Raw genomic sequence first — 9,397 nt, forward strand, 5'->3', positions numbered from 1 at the left:
TCAGAGGTGCAGGTAGGACGCGCACACTGCCTGCACAGGCTGAATGGCTGTCAAAACTTCAGGGCCTGTGGATTTGCTGCGGTTGAATATTTGTTCACAGTAAAATTCGATCTGTGAATCACTATGACTGTTTGAATAGCTATGCTAGAAAAGAGGCTCACTGGGAACAGAGGTTTGCATTTTCAGCAATGCTGTTCACTCTGAGAAGAAAATTAGGATCATACATCTTCCACCCAGGTTTTAAAGCAGTTGTTTTGGCCGATACAAAATAGATTCACCTTGTGAAGCATCCTTGGAAGTTTCCACTCTCAGGGCTTTGGAAAGTCATTTGCTACACAAAGGCAGTGTCCTTAATCTCCAAGGTGAACTCCACCCGTCCCACATGCAGCTTATTACTGAAGCGTAATGGGTACAGTGAGCACAAAGTTTGCTGATCTCTCTTGCCATGCTCCCCCCAGCCAACTGCCACCAAACTAATAAGTCTTCAGACATGCCAGGGGTTTCAAATTCTGATCTATAATTAAGTTGCACCTCCCATCCTGTCCATTGAGAGAGTAAATTAATGGAATGTCAAATGAAACAGAATAGATGCTCAGCACCACCCTAATCCTCCTGCTCCCTTAATGAATTAGATACTCATGCTTCACTTGCATCCGGATGACGTCCGGGATCATCTTACCAGCCGCCTGCTATTTTCATTCCATGACTTGGCTGTAATTATCATCATGCTAAAGTGATTGGGTGAGAGGGACCTTAGGGAAGGGTGAAAAAGAATATACAGCAACATGAACATTCATGCTAAAATGGAAAAACCTAGTCTGGGGAGGGTGGGGATCTTCAACTATGGTATGTTTGAAATGCTGTGTTCAGTTATGTGTCACACTTATGTGGCATCTTGCAGAATCCAAAGCACTTATTTGGTTGTTGTTTGGTTTATTTTATGTATTAAAACAGAGGGGTTTTTCTTATTGTGTTTAACATAGGGAGAGAATTGATGTAAACAGGAAGGAAATCCAATGTTTTCCCCTTTCGTGTGCACACCTTCACCTCCATCTCTTGTGAAACTGCCATCATGAAGGAAGGACTTGTTGCCTGATAGTTAAGGACTGACTGGTCTATCACCTGTCTGCTGTCAGAAAAACCTTACAGCCCCCACTTGGTAATACGTAGATATTCTGTAATACTGTCTGGATGAATTCTCTCCCTCATTGTGTCCACCTGATGACGTCGAGGTCATTTTATTCAGGATAAAATATTACTATAAACACTTCATAGATCAGGCTAATTCAATTTCAAAAGTCTGAATAATATATAGCTATAAAAAGGTGAGGCAGCCCAGGCAGAAGAGGGAAGTGAGATACATATCACTGGCTCTCGGGAGTGGAAGGAACCTCAAGAGGTCTGTGATGCTCCTGGCTGAAAGCAAGGTCCTCTAAACTTGAACGATGACCCTAATGTTAACAAAATTTCCATTTGCGGACATCTTAGTTTTCCCAGTGATCTGCTTTTCCTACAATGAAGAGTTGGTTGGTTTGTTTTCCTAAGGTAAAACTGATACCAGTGTTTTGAAGCCACATACTGAGCTACTCTGTGAACAGCTCCTGGTTGGCAGCTCACTGGGCAGTTGTTAATGTTAGGAGTTTTAGCTGTTTGACTCCCCGGATTCCTCTGTCTGCTTGTTCTCATGATAAAAACTGAATCAGTTTTTTGAGTATGAGTAAATACTTCTGCTTGATGGCTCATCATTTGCTTTTTTCAGCAAATGGTGTTTGGTTAGAAATCCAGCCCAATATTCATGGAACAGAAGTGGCATAAAACCCAAAAGTTGTAACATGCATAGGCATTATATGCATAATATGAATAATGTATATATATTAGACTACTTTTCTGTCTTCTGTAATACAGATAACTTGACTCCACCCTGATAGTTAAGTCTCTGTTTTAAGTTGGATGCACAATTTCAGATCATATCTCTGCTTCGGAATTTCTCAAGCAAAGCATCTTGTTGCAGTGAATAGCTGCTTTACTGAGTATTTTTTCATGGTCAGCTGGCCAAGTGGGGACATGCAGGAAGGACACATCATTCAGACAAAGTAAATATACGTCTACAGCAGCTGGGAACACGAACAAAATCTTCCAGAGGGTTAGAAGGGCTCCAGCAGGGCTGACTTTGGCAAAGTAGGCAGCAAAACTGCCCTCATACTGTTGCTTTTTTCGCCCATCCTTGATGCTGGACATCAAGGTAGCAGCAGCTGCTGCTGCAGCAGAGGGCTTGGGGCCTTCTCATTTCTTCTTTCTTTCTAATTCAAAGAGAACAGCAAACTCAGCTTGCAGGACCCCAGGTGTCTTTCTCTGCTCCATCTTCTCCCTGCTTTCTTCATCTCCCTCTAATATATTTCCCTGCGTATGTGTTACAACTAAGACACTTTTCAAACCGATATTTTAATATCTTGATTGCAGTTTAAATGACCACAGGGGCTTAGAAGTGCTTGTTTCTTTCTGAGAGTATTTGCTGAGTAAGTCATCCTGTTTAAATGAGAACTCTAGTTTCAGTTTTTATTTCTCTCGTTTTCTCTCAAAAAGTCTGGAACACTTGCTTGTAAAAGATGTACATAAATGTGATTAGTAGGACTGTCTTTCATTTTAGATATAGCAATAGAGCTCATCAAAAACTGCTGACAGTTCCCAAATACCTGATCAGGGCTAGTTATTTTGTCCTGATAGGACACATCATGCTCTCTGTCCTTTTCTTGTGTGGCTCATAAGGAATGAACATGGTCGTGAGCAACTTTTGCTAAGTGAATCTTAGTCCTTGCATGGCTCCTCCTGCACAAGAAGGTTTTCTGGCCATTTTGCAGAAGGAGAAGGAAGCAGAGGAAGCTGGTGCCATGCACTGAACCCCATGGGGAGCCAGGCAGGACGAGGTATTCCCATAGTGCCTCATCCTGGACCACAGGCCCATGGCACAAACATAACCCTGAAGACAGTCCCTGACCCAAAGAGCTGTTAATCAACAAAATGGAAGGCAGCGTGTAGATGGTAGAGAGCACTGGAAAGGGATGGTCAGGCAATATTAATCACTATGATAGTCGGTAATGGAATTAGCTCATCAACCTAATTATTCGCTTAAAAAAAAGTGATATCATGGTAGAGAAGAAATGACTTTATGGATGTGTGTATCCTTTCCTATTCCTTGGGATGAAATTTGTTCTCTGAGGCTATTCTGAACACTCTTCCCTTCCCACACCTCCTCCCCATCCCCATCTATATAGGCTCTGCCCTTGTTTTTATTCACTGGCAGAAAGTTCTTGCAACAATGCACTTCATTTTCACTAATGTATCTGTGAAATGTGTCACTAAGATTTATGAAGTCCTTTAGATCCTTGTGATGGGACTGAATTTTAGGTTCCACCTTCCACTGCTTAACCTGAAGAAGAACAGATTAAGGAAAAGGACTGTGTCTCTGCAGCTTGAGTCTTCCCACGTTACCGAATGATCAGCGACTTGCGCTATAGTGGTATTCAAGGAGTGCAGCCTGGATCAGGGTGGCCCCACCGTGGCAGGGTAAGAAATCACTCTCTCCCTGAAGAGCAGCTGTCTCAGTGAAGTGAGATGTCTGAGGTCACTCCACAGATGGGTGGCAGAGCTGGGAATAACCTCGGCTCGCCCGATTCAAATGGCAGTGCCTCATCTGCTGCTTTCTGTTGCTTTTCCTGCTGCATCATGTCTTCTTGTCTTACAGTATCTCTCAGTTGCAGAAAAAAAAAAAAGAAAATAATGTAAACATCGTTCTTGTATAGTAAATGCTGTAGTTCATACTTGATTTCAAACAGGGCAAGTCCAGTCAGCTCGAATACTTCATAACCCTGCTGATTTTACAGAGTAAGAACTTACTTCCAGAATTTAGGGAAACTGAGATGGTGCCCCAAAGAATTTCTAATTTCGTAACACGCCACATAAGTGCATTCAGTCACTGGGAAATGCAGGGGTAAATAAGCCTGGAGTGAGTTTTGTTTTCAAGGTCAGAGTTGCAGGAGAGTTAGCCATCTGTGCATTTGTTTAATAAAGCTGCTCAGAAATGTTGGTGTTTCATCTTGTTTAAGTTCTGTTTAGAGATTAGTCTGAGCCCTTGGGTTTCTTTAAACGGTGCCCTGATAATTTCTCTATTGCTGGAACAGTTGCATCTGGAGCGCACAGATGTAGCGGCTGCTCTGAGGAGGTTCTCAAGGTCAGGCTTTGGCTGGGAGGGGATCCCAGGAAATCTGATCATCTTCATTTGTTAGTCACTGGTGGCTGGAAAATCCTGTCTGCTTTCTTCCTCTGGCTCCCACCAGGCTCTGGCTTTTTAATGCATGCGGTTCTGTATTGTCAGCGTCTGAGAATCTCAAATCTCAATTAAAAGTCAGTTATCCTCTTCTTCACCAGTATTAAGTGGGAAGGTAGTTTTGCAGATGCATGATGGGCCAGCCCCATTCATTTTTGTGGAGTTTACAATCCTTGCTGTGTTTCTAGATGAATGAGAAAACCAAATATCTAACTGAGACCTAAGGCAAAGAACTCTCCCAGAGTTTACATACAGTCCTAGTGTCTGTTTGCAGGTGGGAATTGAGGTTATTTTTTTAGTTCCTATCTGCGGTGCTTGGAGTTTCTGATGATAAAACTGCCCGCGTGGTTGTCTCCTTTCTGCAGCTGTTCTCACTCACTGGGGAAGGAGGATAAAAGCACCAGAGCCTCCTCTCTTCCTCACTTAACAGTTTTGCCATAGGAACGCCCCCCACGGATCCCATGCCTTTGTGCTGGGTGCTGTCAGCAGAACAAAAAGGCAGTCCCTGCCCTAGCAAGTCTAGCATCTAAATGCAAGATGGAGGCATAACGTAAGCTTCCCACAGTGAGTCACCTTAGTTTGGGCACTTTTTGGCTGCCTTGAGACTCTGCAAGCAGGAGGGGTACAGCAGGGTTTACTGGGTAATGCACACAGCGGAGAGCTGGGACCAGCATACTGCTAGGTACCAGTATGCTCCCTGCTCCCCGGGAGCCTGCAGGCATTCGTCAGCCTTGTTGCTCCTTGGAAGTGAGCTGGGTCCTTTGATGTTACTGAATTGTCATCTTCTGTTTTTTCCTTAAGTTTTTATAGCTTTTTCTGTTAAGTATTTTCCTCCTTGAGTTACTACATATTATCCTCCCTACTGCTACAGCACTTTTAATAGTTTTTACTTTTCTTATCTTGCATCACTTATGTACCTTCTCACTTGCAGTTATTCTCACTTATACACATTCTCATGGCTCACCAGTAATTTTCTTAGACAAACTAGAGCCAAGGCAATTGTATGGCACCAGAGAGGCCTCGATCATGCACCTTAGCTGGGCTGCCAGTTACACCGAGGGAGCCCAACAAAGCAGTGCTAAGCAGGTAGCAGCAGCAACGCATAGATTAGCAATTGTGTTTTGAGGGTTGCATCCTTTCTAAGAAAGGCATTGAAGAGCAAAAGGAAAGAGCTTTGCAGAGGTTAGCGGTGATTTCCAACCATACAGGAGAAAGGCAGCATGGAAAGAAGAAAAGTGGCCTTGTTTGGCGTCTGTGGTTGGATGTCTGGCTTCACAGGGCAAAGACAGGCAGAAATCAGTATACTGAAAAGGTATAGGAAGAGCTCAAAAGGGAGGTCTGAACCGCAAAGGCCTGAATCCATTTTCCAGCCCCACTTCCATTTGATGCTGTGAAGAAGAGGGAACTGGCAGAAGGCTCACATGGTCAAAGCAAAGGGTTAGGGAAGTGAACTCTGGGGCGGAGCACTGTCTGGATGTCAAGATACATTTAAGCAAGGCCAAAGGAAAGAAGGATGACTGCAGTAATTGAGTGGAGACCCAGGCAGTTCTTAGGTATTTCAAAGTACAGGAAATGCTTTATCATGGAGGTGTTACAGATAATGAATCTGCCTGACATAGATGTGGCTGGCCTGCGAGAAGCCACAGAGACAAATCTACATTTGGTGATCCACAGGCTGTTGGTCCACCATACAGGTAAGATGTTGTAGTGTCCTCAGTGATAAAGAAGTCACTTGGAAGAGGGATATAATGGGAAGGAAAACAAAGACCTTTATTTTAAGCCATATTGGGCTTGTGTCATCAAATCTACCAGGATCCTTCTGCCAGCCTCACAAAGATCTTGTTAGAAACTTTGAAGAACATGTGCAGACAAAACAGGGATGTGCCAGTCCTCAGCATGAAGATGTTAGCTGGGTCTGAGTGTTAATGCAGATTGAAATAATTTGAAATAGGAGGCAGAGGGAGAAGAGAGGGGCACTAAGGAAAGAGCTTTGTAGGGAACCCCAAGAGCTAGCTGGGAACAGATTGGGAAAGCTGCATGTCCCTTGCATGCTATTTTCAAAGTAGCCTTTAGAGGAGTAGGAAGAGAATGAAGAGAGGCTCAAACCAATGAAAAGGTCAGTTCTCAGTAAGACCACCGTCAGTGGTGCCAAGAGCTGCTGAGGAAAAGCTTAGACCTAAGAGCTGGCTGAGAAGAAGGCATTAAAGAAGGGGGGACTATGGGCTGCAGATGTTTTGGCGTGGGACTGGAGGGGAAGGTCTCCCAACAGCAGTGGTAACAGCAACAGTTAGAGATGGGGTTTAGGATGAGAGGGGAAGACAGAGCAAGGCAGGATTTAGAGAGTGGTGCTCGGAATGAGTAGTTGAGTATTTGGCTGTGAAGTCTATAGAAGAATTGAGTTATTTTTTCATAACTATTCAGGATCCAAAAAGTATGACAGTACCATTCTTTGTTCTCTTGCTTTTATAACTGTGTCAGCTAAAAACTTGGCTTCTGTTTTGTGGTTGTTTAGGGTCTGCCCTTTGTGAGATATTTTGCACAATGTAGCCTTCAAAATCTTCCTCCTGTTCATTACTACCCCTGCCCTTTTTTTCTTCTTCCAAATGTCATCTATTTCATTTGAGAATTGTACGCTGGGGTGTTTCAATTATGTATGAATGTGGAGTATTTGGGATGAGCTATTCACAAGTGCTTTCAATTTGCCATCTGAGCTTTGCATCTGAGCAGAATCGCCAATATTTTAGTTTCTAGGGCACTCTTAAATGTGCAGTCAAGATGCAGCTTTTGTTCCTAAGTGTTTGGTTTTTTACCCTCTTTCAAGCAAGACCATATGAACCTTCCACATGAATTTTCCATAGAGTAAATTGCAAGCAGAGAGCAAGAAAATTCCTGTTGGCTTGTAGCATGGATGCCTACTCTGAGATCTTCCTTCCTCTGGTAGCACTCTCTCTAGCAGTCTGCCTCTGTAGCCTAACATACTTGGTTTGAGTTTCTGAAAGACAGGTGTTTGACTTGCCTGTCTCGTCTGTCAACATGTGAAATCTACTGCTCAGAAATGTGATGTATTTTCTGATTGCCTCTGTGTAGGCAAATGGTCTTTCCAGAATGTTTGGTGCTGTTTTTCTTGATTTGGAAGAGCTCAGCACAGTCTTCACCCATACCCTGTTGCTCTGGCATTCAGGTATATTGATTGATGCCTACTTTTGCGTTTGTGATGGGAGGAGGCAGAAGCAGCTGTAGGTGGAAGGAAAGAGGAGCCAGAGACTGTGAAGATCTTTTCTTACTGTCAGGCTTTTAAAGGGAACAGACCATTAGGGTGCTGCGTGGAAACCAAAGGCAGAAGAGAGGGGGTTTTGAGGGATGAGTTAAACAGCGTGAGTAGAGAGAGCTGATACTGTGTGCAGGGGATTAAAACATGTTGGATTAAAAGTATCCAGTGCAGTAGGGCTGCACTAGATAGAAAGATGGCAGAACTGAACTTGTGGCTGTTCTGGTAAGAAAAGAAGAATTGAGGGATGATGAGAAGAAGCTCCTGCTCTGTCTCAGCATTGCAGAAGAAAGACCTTCAGCCTGTAGTTGACTCCTAAGATAAATGATGTTACATCTGTAGAAGTTATCCCATTTGGTGCTGTAGATCAAATGGATCAGTAGCCACTAGAAAAAGATACACAGTAAAAGTGATCTCTGCAGATATTCAAGAAGCGTTGCTTTGACTGTCACCCCAGAAGCAGAAGATGTTGCTGCCAACATCTCCATCTGTTGTCCAGCAGCAGTTGTTGAGCTTGTACTTCTGACGACATTTTGCTTTTGGAGCACATGGAAAGGGAACAAAGCTCTAATGCTGTCACAGGGCAAACCAGAAGCTCTGGTGAATATTATAACAAACATTTTTGGGGAGCAGCTTGTGACTGTGCCTGTGAAGGTCTTGCAGTCAATTTCTGGCAACTTTGCTTTTTCTGCAGACCACTGACTGTTAAATACCACTTCTAATACATTACAGAACAGGGGGGAATGCTGTGAGCTTCAGTAGGCAGGATCCTAGTGATTTGAGGTAGAATGAAATAAGCTGGATGAGAGGACAGGGAGAGGAAAAACAAAGGCCATGTGGGATCCTAGGCACTTGCAGGGATATTTGAAGCTATGCCTTTGCCAGTTGTCTATATCCAGCTGCTGTTTCGCAGCAGCCTTAATGCCTTCCAACATTATGCTGCCGTCACCCATCTTCCCAACAGAGCTGAGCATGATAAAGCTTTGAATGATGCTTCTCCAAAACAAGAAAAATTGTGCCAAGAATAAAGGCTGTGCTTGGATAGGCAGGAAAATGCCCAAGGAGTAAAAAAGGGGGATATATTTAACACTGGAGGAGGAGGGAAGGTTCAGTAGTGCATACGGATGTTTTGGTAAAGGGCACTGGGGAGGTGAACAGAGTAGGGGGGGTGAGAATCACAAGGTGGCCGTTACAAGGACCCTCAAGATAGAGGGGAGCGCAGAGGGAGGGTGCCAGGTGCCCAGGGAACTCTGCTAACAAAACCTACGGAGTATGTAGCATCCTGGTAGGAAAACAGCGATATCTCAGTAGACAGTTGCGTGGTGGGCATGCACTTTGAAGTAGCTGCTTGCAGACCCAAACCAGCTCATGGTGAGGGACCAATTGGCTCACCAGCTGACTGTCTCATCCCTTGGGGTATACCCTATGGGGAGCAAAAAGCGAGCACTTTCCTAGACTTCCTAGATTCCTGCTTTGTTTTCATCTCAACTGCTAATCCAAGGCCAAAACTAATCTGTCTGCATCTTTTGTCTCGGCTGCTTTGTCTGTAGATTTTTAAGGGCTTGGTGTGTGGTCTCTGTGCTGACATACTGGTAACTTAATCTTAATTTCAATGCCAATAATCATGAAATACCTTTGCCATAATTTGGAACAATCTGCCCTTTGAATGCATTTCACTGTTAAGCTGCTCTCTTGAGCCCTGATTAATAACCTAAATGACTTAGCATAATTAGCTAGTCCTCAGCCTTAGCACTGGGGAAAGCACAAATTTTGACAGCCTTCAAAAGCGAAGTGGAGCATGGTCA

General features: G+C 43.8%; 1 protein-coding gene across 1 annotated transcript in view; it reads left to right on the forward strand.

Annotated features, from left to right (window-relative positions):
* Positions 1-9,397, forward strand: part of PGBD5 (piggyBac transposable element derived 5) — a 36,887-nt gene that overhangs the window by 9,871 nt on the left and 17,619 nt on the right. The window lies entirely within an intron of this gene.

This window comes from Charadrius vociferus, unplaced genomic scaffold (assembly GCF_000708025.1).
Source record: "Charadrius vociferus isolate BGI_N301 unplaced genomic scaffold, ASM70802v2 scaffold78, whole genome shotgun sequence".
NCBI lineage: Eukaryota > Metazoa > Chordata > Aves > Charadriiformes > Charadriidae > Charadrius > Charadrius vociferus.